Source organism: Gigantopelta aegis, chromosome 14 (genome assembly GCF_016097555.1).
Source record: "Gigantopelta aegis isolate Gae_Host chromosome 14, Gae_host_genome, whole genome shotgun sequence".
In the NCBI taxonomy this organism is placed as follows: Eukaryota; Metazoa; Mollusca; class Gastropoda; order Neomphalida; family Peltospiridae; genus Gigantopelta; species Gigantopelta aegis.
Window position 1 is genome coordinate 20,629,662 of NC_054712.1, and position 12,500 is coordinate 20,642,161.

The window sequence follows — 12,500 nt, forward strand, 5'->3', positions numbered from 1 at the left end:
TTTCACGGATTTAGTTTCTTCACACCACCACCACTGACGCAGGTCCACCCCAGCAAAGTTCTTGTCGACGCTGACTTGGACGTTGGCACCAAGGTGTCTGAACAATTTTTCGTCTTTCCTCTGGTTTAATGCTGAAATCGTTTCGTCAATTTGGCTTTTACATCCAAACAGTTCGATCCACTGTTTAAGACTAAGGACAATACCTCGCTTGGTGGGGAAGGTTTTCCCCTTGTCACTGTCAAATTTCCTTATGTGAATAGCAGTGTCCCCTTTCCATAACTTGGCCACCACGTAGACGTTAGTTCCAAGTTCTAGACGACATCTCACTTCATCACTTGTGGAACAGGCCATCTCTGGATTGAACGTAGATCTGATTGTTTTCGGCGAGCGAATGACAATGAAACCGTATCTAGCCTTTTTATACTCTTTCGTGTCAGTCTAGGTAGGTCAGGGGCCGTTCTAAGTAGGTCAGGGGCCGGCCTAAGTAGGTCAGGGCCGGTCTAAGTAGGTCATGGGCCGGTCTAAAGTAGGTCAGGGCCAGTAGGACGTTGCACACGGCACAGTAGTCCGTGACGTCATCAAGGTCAATCTAAGTAGGTCAGGGCCAGTAGGACGAGGTCACGGTCGTGACGTCATCAAGGTCAAGGTCACGGAAAGTAGGTCATGGCGCCATACAGGCCTCCTTACTACTTGTAGTAACAAATCAGCATACACAAGGTCGGGGTGTTGCAGAGTCCACGGTATTAGGTCTAGTAGACCCTCCCTTTTCCACAATGTTTTTCGTTTAGTTGGGATCCCTTGTGGTCAAATCTATAGTATTTATGGTGGTACTGGGGGGGGGGGGGGGGGGGTACTTTTGTAATGTGCAAAGCAATTTTGTAAACCAAAAAGCTATTGTTCAGACTTTTTCGGGGGTTCCACCGCTAGCCCATCCCCTAGACACGGCCCTGAATGTCCAAAATACGATAACATTGCTCGTACACATCAAGTTGATGGTCAATAACATTATTTTTCGAAGTATAATCTATGATTGCACGAGCTGATGTAGCGTTGTGTTAACCACATTAAATACAAGTATAGAAGGGTATATAAGTTCACAGAAAATGTATTCCATATATTATTGTTATTTGAGTAAAATATGGGTAAATCTAAAAGCATTTCATTTAATGTAAAATCTTGTATTAAGAACGTTTTTCATTATTTTGAAGACGGATATCAGTGTGGTAGACCTAGATATGCCGCTTATCGAATTGTCGAACGAGTTGCCGCTGGAATTAAAGTTTCGGTTTGAACAATCTAATTAAAATTAGCTCCACTATTACATGTGGATCTAAAGACAGCCAGTTGGAGCTCATGTCCACCAATCAAAACCTTACTTGCAGAATCCTGCCAGTGATTTAAAACTAACAACACTGCGTAGTCCCCAATGTCCAGGTAACATTTCGTCTGTAAATAATAATTTATGGGCAATGGGCAACTATATTTACGTGCCCCTATCCACGAAGGTTCAGGCACGCCCACTACGGATTTAGCCTCTGACTTCGCCAGTGACCAACTCCGGAGCGGGGGGGGGGGGGGGGGGGGGGGGGGATAATAATTTAAATATTGACCAATCACACTTCGCCTATTTTAGTGGCCGCAGTACAGCGAACCATACCAATACGTACGGGGTGGGTTATCAGTCTTCAATTTTACATTAAAAATTATTTATTTATTTATAAAATTAAAAAAAACTAAATCAGTCTTCAGTTTTACATTACAAATTATTTATTTTATAAAATAAAACATGTTTTAAGGCATTCGTAATTCACACGAAACATGTCGTATATCCTCAGGATAATTCGAAATGTTTTCAAATTATTTTTAAATCACTGGCAGGATTCTGCAAGTAAGGTTTTGATTGGTGGACATGAGCTCCAACTGGCTGTCTTTAGATCCACATGTAATAGTGGAGCTAATTTTAATTAGATTGCGGTTTGAACAGTGAAAAGAAGTATACAGAAATTAAATGATATTAATCGTAGCACAGAATGCATTGTTAAAGGACCTGACCGAAAACGTATCGATTTTTGTTTTGTTGATAAAGGTGTTATTAGACGACGAGTATACCTATTTTATAGAGAGGGCGAATTACCCACATTACGTAAGATTAATTTGGCTTTGAGGAAGGAATGCGGAATCAACATTCGATATCAACATTACGTAGAACACTTCACGACCTCGATTTTAAATGTCAGCATATTTCTACAACTGGGAAAGTGATTTTTGAGGACGCCAATATATCAGACAGGAGACTCTCCTATCTCCATGAAGTATCCAGTGTATAAGAACAGGGGTATTTAATAGTATATCAAGATGAGACGTGGGTGAACAACCGTGCGTACGTGAGTGTGCGTGTCTCTCTCTCTCCCGCTGTGTGTGTGTGTGTGTGTGTGTGTGTGTGTGCGTCTCTCTCTCTCTCTCTCTCTCTCTCTCTCTCTCTCTCTCTCTCTCTCTCTCTCTCTCTCTCTCTCTCTCTCTCTCTCTCTCTCTCTCTCTCTCTCTCTCAACCATACACACACACGCACAACAAACACACGAACAGTCGAACCTGTATATGACGGGTGGCTGTTATATAGAGAATACAACATGAGCGGCCAGTAGATACCGTTTATTTTACAACGAGTTGTTTACAAAACGTATCGAACGAGCGTAAAAAACAACAACGAACAAACAAAAAACAACAACAAAAACAATCAAACAAACAACAACAACAACAACAAAAGAACTCAACAACCCAACAACAAACACCTTATTAATTAATGAAATTTGCAAAAGTAACAATAATGATGATGAAAACACCTGCATAACGGTTGTACATGGCGCTTTAATCGTGTAATGTTGAAAGGAAAAAAAAATCAAAAAGGAAAGGAAAAAAGTCTGTTTTGTTTAACGACACCTCTAGAGCACATTGATTATTAATCAACGGCTATTGGATGTCAAACATTTGGTAATTCTGACTCGTAGTCAATAGAGGAAACCCGCGACATTTTCTTAATGCAGCAAGGGATCTTTTAGATTCACTTTCCCACAGACAGGAAAGCACATACTACGGCCTTTGTCCAGTTGTGGTGCACTGGTTGGAACGAGAAAAAACCCCAATCAGTTGAACGGATCCACTAAGGTGGTTCGATCCTGCGACGAAAGAAAACCAAAACAAAAAGGAATGAAAGGAAATGTTTTATTTAACGACGCACTCAACACATTTTATTTCCGGTTATATGGCGTCGGACATATGGTTAAGGATCACACAGATATTGAGGCAGGAAACCCGCTGTCGCCACTTCATGGGCTACTCTTTTCAATTAGCAGCAAGGGATCTTTTATATGCACCATCCCACAGACAGGATAGCACATACCACGGCCTTTGTTACACCAATTGTGGAGCACTGGCTGGAACGAGAAATAGCCCAATGGGTCCACCGACGGGGATCGATCCTAGACCGACCGCGCATCAAGCAAACGCGTTACCAGAGGACTATGTCCCGGCCCAGGGAGTTCCATGGAGTCAAATTGTTTAAATTTACATTTTACTAAAAGCTTGTTTTCAGATTAAGAGAGAACAAAATACATTGCTGTTTAAAATAATTTAAAATAATCTCAGTCTTTTTTCTTTTTTTTTTTTTTTTGTTGAATTAAACTTGTTTGGTTTAATAAAAGTGAGACCTAATTATAATATTATTTGACGTTTTCGAGCACACGATTTCCAAATGTGAAAGCTTTCTTGTTTTTTCTATTATCATTTTAATTTTAAATTATTATTTCAATTTCACTTTTCCATTTACTTTAACTTTCCATTTGTTGCAAGATAGAGCTCGGTAAACTTCTTGTATGGTAAATGAGGCAAACAAGCCTATCCCTGTTCTAGGGTCTCCAAAAGTACTCGGGCACGGGTCGAGTCTAGCAGGACTCGAGTCCATTCACTGGACTCGAGTACCCGTACAAGGTGGAATACAATGATCAACTATAATACAATGGACAATGTAGGACAATCATTTCAGCAGTAGATACTCAACGATATAAGTTACACAATAATCATATGATCATGCGCTAGTTTTTCTTTTTAAATTGGCCGTACGTCCGTCACAACACTGAACATATCCACCGATTTCTATATGCAATAGAATGACATGATTTGGCATCCATATTCAGCGCTGGAAATAAGATGCATAATGCTATTTTACTTTACTCCTTAGTCTCATTGTCATCTAGTGTAAGTGTCGGGTTCTCGGGTTTGACCCTCGAGTACTCGAGTCCAATATTTTGTACTCGTGGAGGCCCTACCCTGTTCGCTGTAAACAACACCTGTGACACACAGCCTGAAAGCATTATATTCCTCGCTGAAACAAAAAACAAAAACAAAACAAAAAACAAGAAGTGCCGTTAGCAAGTATTGTAAGTTAATTAATCCAGTAACAGCTTACATTGTAATACAGTTTACACATACTGCAGCTGACATAGCAATACTTTTCTTCACGTGCACACAAATGTCACAACGACCACTTATGTCACAACGACCACAAATGTCGCAATGTTACTGCCACAAATGTTCTAATCGACCACAAATGTCACACGATCGACCACAAATGTCACAACGCTGAACGCCACAAATGTCACAACGACAAATGACGCAAATCATCAACCACAAATGTCATACTTTACATTGACGTTTAAAAAAAAAAAAAATGGTTTTGTCCTTTTGGGATTATACCCTTAGCTCAAATATAGTGTCCCTTGCTCGGCAGAATTACAGGATCCATTCCCACTGTAGCATCCCCTAAAATGGTCCATTATTAGCACCAACTTAGTGGTTTGAAAACTCGATATCAAATCAATATTATACTGAAAAAAAACTGTTGAATAAAATGACTCTCGTACCATGTCCAGCACCATATAAGTAATGATAGTGTGAACAAGACTGTCATGTTCGGTCGAACTGCTATAAAGGCCATCTTTATTTAACAGCCAGGCATCAATAACGGGTACTTCAAGCGCTACATTACGTATATCAATGCATCTATTTTAATCTGTATATCATGGGCGGATCCAGGAAATATTTTTTTTTGGGGGGGGACCAAAAAAGAAGGGCACATTGACTCGTCAAAAGGGCACCTTACTACAAGTTTTGATATTTACAATTAATATGAATTCCTACAGTTCTACGTCATAATATACTAGCAATAATGAAGTAAATTGGCGTCACTCGCGTTAGAACCTCAATGGGGCCCCATTGAGACTCAATAACACAGACACATATCTGCAAGCTTGCGCATGTACACGAAAATCTTGATTTCATTTATCTACAATATAATTATTGTTTACTTAAAAAAAAAAAAATTCTACAAACAAAAAGGGCACTTGGACATTTTGAGGGCACTTGAACAATTTTTTGGGGGGACGCGTCCCCCTGGTCCCCCCCCCCCCTTGGATCCGCCCATGTATATAACGACCACCTGCTAATAAAGTTGACTTTTTGTAAGTTCTTTGTTATATAGAGGTTTACAGAAGACCTAGTAAGTTAGAAGAACATATGTGTCTAATCCGTTTGTTAAAGCAATAACATATGTTTCAATCAATCAAATACTCAATGTATACAGTGTCTCGCGAACTGTGATGTCATAACAGAGAAGAGTGGGATAATCTTATCTTATTGCATTTTTAACAGTTGTGTCATACCAAGACGAATGTTTGCCTCTTTTTTGTAATTAATATGCTGACTGTTTATTTTGTTAAGAAGAATAAAGTTTGTGAAAGCAAGACGAATCAATCCATATATTAAACAATTACGACAATTGTACAGTGATTTAACACTTATCTACAAAACAAAATACACGTAAACCATATATCTGAATGTAAAACATCTACCAATGCGATAAACGATTAATGTACTAAACTGCGATCCTTCTCGTATTTATATGACTAATAACTTTTCTATTAAAATATCCTAATACAACTGTACACCTAAAAATCGCCCACATAAATATTTAGCAACCACTTACGCAAATGCATATAGAGTAAAATATGGGGGTGTAAAAATGGCCGTTTAAGACAGGTGGCCACAAATATCGGGTGCCCGTTAGAGCAGGTTAATATCTTACATGTATTACATGATTTAGGAGAACACAAATGTAGCCTTTTCTGACAGGTGACTGTTTAATACAAGTGGGCGTTAGAACCGGTTTAAATATACCATGTTCTGAATACAGGCACAATCAATATATCATGTCGACACGACGTTCGGAGACCTTGGTCCCATTAACAGCAGGAACTCATATATATACAACCCGTGCGATTAAGAAAATGTTTACGGAACAAAAATGCTGTGGAGAAATACGGTCCACGGCAATTTTACCGTTAATATGTTTTCAACTCTGGATTATAAGTAAATCTGAATAAGATTGTGATTAATCCCTCGAATGCACATGTTATGAACTGTCAATAGAGTTCATAGACCGCTAGTTATAATAATTAAAAATACATCTTGAGAAACACACACACACACACACACACACACCACACACACACCACCACAAACAAACAAAAAGAAATCAAATTTATTCCACGGCAAAACTAAAAGTGCCAAAGAGAATGAAAAACTCCGCGGCAATCTCTATGGCATTGCCGATTGCCGCGTGCAGTGTGTGTGTGTGTGTGTGTGTGTGTGTGTGTGTGTGTGTGTGTGTGTGTGTGTGTGTGTTAATTTGCAACCTCATTGCCTTACACATCATAAAATTATTCACACTAGACCGTTCTGATATTATTCTTATTAACTGCATTAAAATAGTATATGAAAATGGTAAAATAAAATCTGTTTTTGTACAAGACTACTGAAGTACATTAATTACTAATCAGCTGCTGTTATATGTCAAACCCGTTGCCGCCATGTTGGCTACTCTTAGCAACAAGGGTTCTTTTATGATAGCACCATTCATACGATAGCACCAGTTATTGATCACCGATTGAAACACATGATGTAACTAAATGAGCCCATTGAGGAGGATCGATCTGACAACCCACCGCACCATGAGCGGACGCTCTTTCGCTGAGCTAGGGAGCAGAACATAGATCAGTGGTAGAACGTCCGCTCATGGTGCGGTAGGTCGTCGGATCGATCCTGCCTGGTGGACCCGTTAAGCTATTTCTCGTTCCAGCCAGTGCACCACAACTGGTGTAACAAAGGCTGTGGTATGTGCTATCCTGTATGGGATGGTGCATATAAAAGATTCCTTGCTGCTAATCAGAATGGTCATTAACTATATGTCTAACGCCATATAACCGTAAAATAAAATGTGATGAGTGTGTCGTTAAATAAAACATAAAACATCTCTCTCTCTCTCTCTCTCTCTCTCTCTCTCTCTCTCTCTCTCTCTCTCTCTCTCTCTCTCTCTCTCGCTGAGCTACGTCCCACTCTTCTCTATTATGACATCACAGTTCGTAGGACACTGTATACACTGAGTATTTGATTGATTGAAACATATGTTATTGCTTTAACAAATGGATTAGACACATATGTTCTTCTAACTTACTAGGTCTTCTGTAAACCTCTATATAACAAAGAACTTTCAAAAAGTCAACTTTATTAGCAGGTGGTCGTTATATACAGATTAAAATAGATGCATTGGTATACGTAATGTAGCGCTTGAAGTGCCCGTTATTGATGCGTGTTTGTTAAATAAAGGTGGCATTTATGGCAATTCGACCGAACATGACGAGAGTCATTTTATTCAACAGTTCTTTTTCACGGTGTAATATTGATTTGATATCGAGTTTTCAGACCACTAAGTTGGTGCTAATAATGAAACATTTTAGGGGATGCTACAGTGGGAATAGATCCTGTAATCCTGCCGAGCAAGGGACACTATATTTGAGCTAAGGGTATAATCCCAAAAGGACAAAACAAGAACTTTTTAAAAAAACGTCAATGTAAAGTATGACATTTGTGGTTGATGATTTGCGTCATTTGTCGTTGTGACATTTGTGGCGTTCAGCATTGTGACATTTGTGGTTGAGACCTTTGTGACATTTGTGGTCGATCGTGTGACATTTGTGGTCGATTAGGACATTTGTGGCAGTAACATTTCGACATTTGTGGTCGTTGTGACATAAGTGGTCGTTGCGACATTTGTGGGCACTACACACGATCACACAGATGCATTTGTTTTTAGATCATTCTTGATGTTCGGGATTCCAAAATTCGTTTGTAAGCGACGAAGAATAAGATGACGTAAGAGCATTGTTTGTTTGTTTTGTTTAACGACACCACTGGAGCACATTGATTAATTAATCATCGGCTATTGGATATCAAATATATGGTTATTCTATCTCGAGTTCATCAGTGGAAACACGCTACATATTTCCAAATGCAGCAAGGGATTTTTAATAATATTATGCACTTTCCCACAGACAGGAAAGCACTAGTTGGAACGAGAAAACCCCCAAGCAATTGAATGGAAGGAAGGAAACGTTTCATTTAACGACGCACTCAACACATTTTATTTACGGTTATATGGCGTCAGACATATGGTTGTGGACCACACAGATATTGAGAGAGGAAACCCGCTGTCGCCACTTTATAGGCTACTCTTTTCTATTAGCAGCAAAGGATCTTTGATGTGCACCATCCCACAGACAGACTTTTTGATATACCAGTCGTGGTGCACTGGCTGGAACGAGAAATAGCCTACGGGGATCGATCTTAGACCGACCGCGCGTCGAGTAAGCGCTTTACTACTAGTAGGTACCGCCCCCCCTCCCCCCCCCCCCCCCCCCCCCCCCCCCCCCCCCCCCCCCCCCCCCCCCCCCCCCCCCCCCCAAATTTTTTTTTTTGAAAAAACATCACTATATTATCCAAATGAAGCAAAATAAAGTCGTAGTAGCCTTGTACTTCTGTGACGAAACATGGCCGACATGACGATTTTAATTGTCATTTACGTCCACTTTTGTAAACCAAAAAATAACAGAGAAATTTCTGTTGTAAGCTTATAGATGTTACAAGCAGTTATCAATGTTGCATCTCTGAAAATTTCAAGTGAAAATATAAAGGGTTACTATTATTTCTGATAACATATGTATTCTTGGGGTAGGTTCGAAACCGCTCCAAAATGACAAAAACACACAGAAATCTTGGAATACGTAATTTAATGACATAATAATTTATGCAAAAGTTACATCAGAATAACATTTTCAGTTCACATTTATTCACGCTTATACAATAATGCACATCCAGACCAATAATAAAAAGGAAAACATAAAGGTTTAGATCGCAGATGGAAAGTGGATACACGTTACATAAAAAATAAGCTTCTTATTTCAAAATATTAAAAAAAAATATATATATATATCTATATATCTATATATATCTATATATATCTATATATATATATATATATATATATATTTACCTAGACTCATAATAATATTGAATACTTGAAGATTTCAATAAAAGATGCAATAAAACTTATCACACGACGAATGCCAATGATTGGCCAATATGTTTAATCAATTTCTTACATAAATATTTACATACTTTACACCTTCAATATCATTATTAGAAACAAAGCAATGTAAGTAGCCATATTTCACCTTTGAAAGGAATGTCCAAACACTCATACAATATCAGAAAGGTAAATTTCTATCCAGAAAAAAATATCCCCAAAACATATTTTATCAGCTGAAACACTTAAGGCATGAGACAGCAGTCACACGTGTGCTAAATAATTTACTAAATGCAGCTATGATTATTTTGGTTCAATAAAGTGCTTTATAAAAACAAATTCAAACAATGAATTATTATAAATATAACTATATACCAAAAAGTTTATGGCTAGATCTACCAAATTTAGCATCCATGAAAGAGTATTAGTCTAAATTTGTCTATGAATTATTGTCACACACTTCATTTCTGTTCCAGGTTCTGTCACAGTTGGAAACAGAAAACATAACAGCATCAAGCTTGAAGTATAATTGAATCTACTGAAAGTTGTCTCATAACCACGTGTACTCTCCCACTCCATTTCCATTTCAGGTTTCTCCATAGACGCACAGAGACTACAATAAAGAAAAATACCCATTATGATCATGGCTATTTATCTTTTTGTTTCAAATATTGTAATTAGTTTGACATAATATTTGTAAATAGAAATATTCATTACATCAGATGAAACACACCTTCAAATGTTTTTTCTGTATGTAGTTATTTTCACCTGTACAAAAGGTTACCAATAGTGCCACCTCACATTTCCTGTCATGGACGGAGGAGCCAGCCAAGGCCGGCTCTTGTGCCCACGAAAAAAAATGATTACCAGCATTAATAGAATTAAATCGTGAGACATTTATCTTTTTTCTTATTTATAAATAGACTGAGACTTCAGCTGAGGATTTTATTGGAATGTGTACAACTATTTTGCACATAAATGTAGAGGTGCATATCTTAGATACAGTAACTGTGATGAAAGTAACATACACTGTCATAATCTAATATTAAGTGTACTTCTTAGATCAGAACGTGTCATTGCGGGATCATCTGTTAGTCCTTAGCTGCTGTGGAAGTATTCTCAACTGTAATATTAATTAGAAAAAACCCACAAATATTACAGTGAACATTTTGTTTTTAAATTTTGATTAGTGACAGTGCTATCAATTTAAGAATTGATTAGCAACTACTATTTAATGTTTTAGCATTGTATAGCTATATATCTGAAACTTGCAGAGTGGATCGTGATGCTATACAAATGTTCCCTGTATTAAATATGCTAATCTCATCTACTTTACAGTTTAGTATCTTTTACAAATAATTAATTCTTTACCATTTTTAACAGTAATATTCACTGATGAAGTGATGAAAAAGTATAATTATACTTAGAATTTAATGTTACTTGGTTACCAAAAAATTGAAGTTTGTGTCACAATGTGAGAAGTTATGGTACCTGAAACATTTTCTTTAAAAAAATGTATTTACAAATATAACAGACTTAAAAAATACAAATTCTCTGTATTATACTTAATAATTTATTTCCATTGCATTAATACTATTCTTTGGTATAAAACTGATCCAGTCATATGCTAAATTCATTCAAATGATTTACATGAAAATAGATTTACATGTCTATATTTGAATTATCAAAATGTTTTTTAAAATCAACTTCAGCTATCAGAAACTGCTGAGTCATCATGATAAGCAAAACATTATTTTAAGTTATTTTGAATTCAATATGCATTGTCTTCTAAAAAATAACGCTTCAGTATGATATATATTCTACCCAAAAAGTTAATAATGGGTGGATAAATAATGACAAAGCATCAAATACGTTTAATTTTATCAAAATGTGTCCCTGCTGTGAAGTTCTGTATTTTCGCTTTTGCGGGTCAGTGGGCTTAATATTTCTGTGGATGATTACTATTACAGATAGTTTACTTGTGAATACCCACCACCTTGCATCCGCCACCTTGAAAATCTTGCATCCACCCCTGCCCGTTATGGAAATAAAAAACAAAAAAGCAAAATTACCATCTCTATCCACTACCCCCTTCTTCGTAGCCAGATGTACAGCCTCTTTGTGACTCCTTGGCTGCGTTCAACCAGACCGAGCAGGAAAAACGTCTGCTAAACTGGTATATGCGCTTCACGGTCAACCAAATGGCTACGCTGGGAACCAACCAAATAGTTCGCGAACGTTAGCGAAACGTTTGCTGGCTGAACTTGTGGCTCCTCGATATCACGTGGAGGTTCTAATAGACCAAATCAATTCGAATTGCCGATAATGTTAACATTTACTAATAAAACTGATATAAGCAGCGTATCAACACACCCAGGAAGTACATCAATAAAAAGTGTGGCACCTCACATCTAATCTACCTGCAAGAAAATGGGGGGTTCACATACCATTTAAAACATTTAATTTTTGCTGAAAATTGCAGTTCCATTTTTGGGGGTACCCGCATTAGTTTCAACCTCTGGTATATACTGCATAACAACTGTATAACAAATACAAGTGTATTTATTTATTGTCAATGGATAATAGTATTTGCACAAATAATCAATGTCACATATTACTACCAATCACACACACAGCTGATTTTACTCCGTAAATATTTGGTACTATGCAACCTATACCAAAAAGTGTCCAGTTCGGTGTTTTCATGACTATCAGGAACTTTTGCGTTCTGATATGATGTGACAACATAATTAAAAGTGTTGTTCCTACAGTGCAACGTGATTTAATGTACACCTCAGGAAGCATCAGTGTTATGCAAAGTTGTATACAAATGCAATGTATCATATTTGAAACAAATAATAAATAAAAATACTACTCTTGAAGATACATACTATGGGTTAGTTGTGTATGCTTAGTTGTATATGTAGTGTGTGCATGCATAGTCTCTCAGTTCCAATAAATAATTCCCTTAAAACTCATTTATTGCAGTGATCCTGTCTTTTTAAAGACTTTAATGGGCATATGATA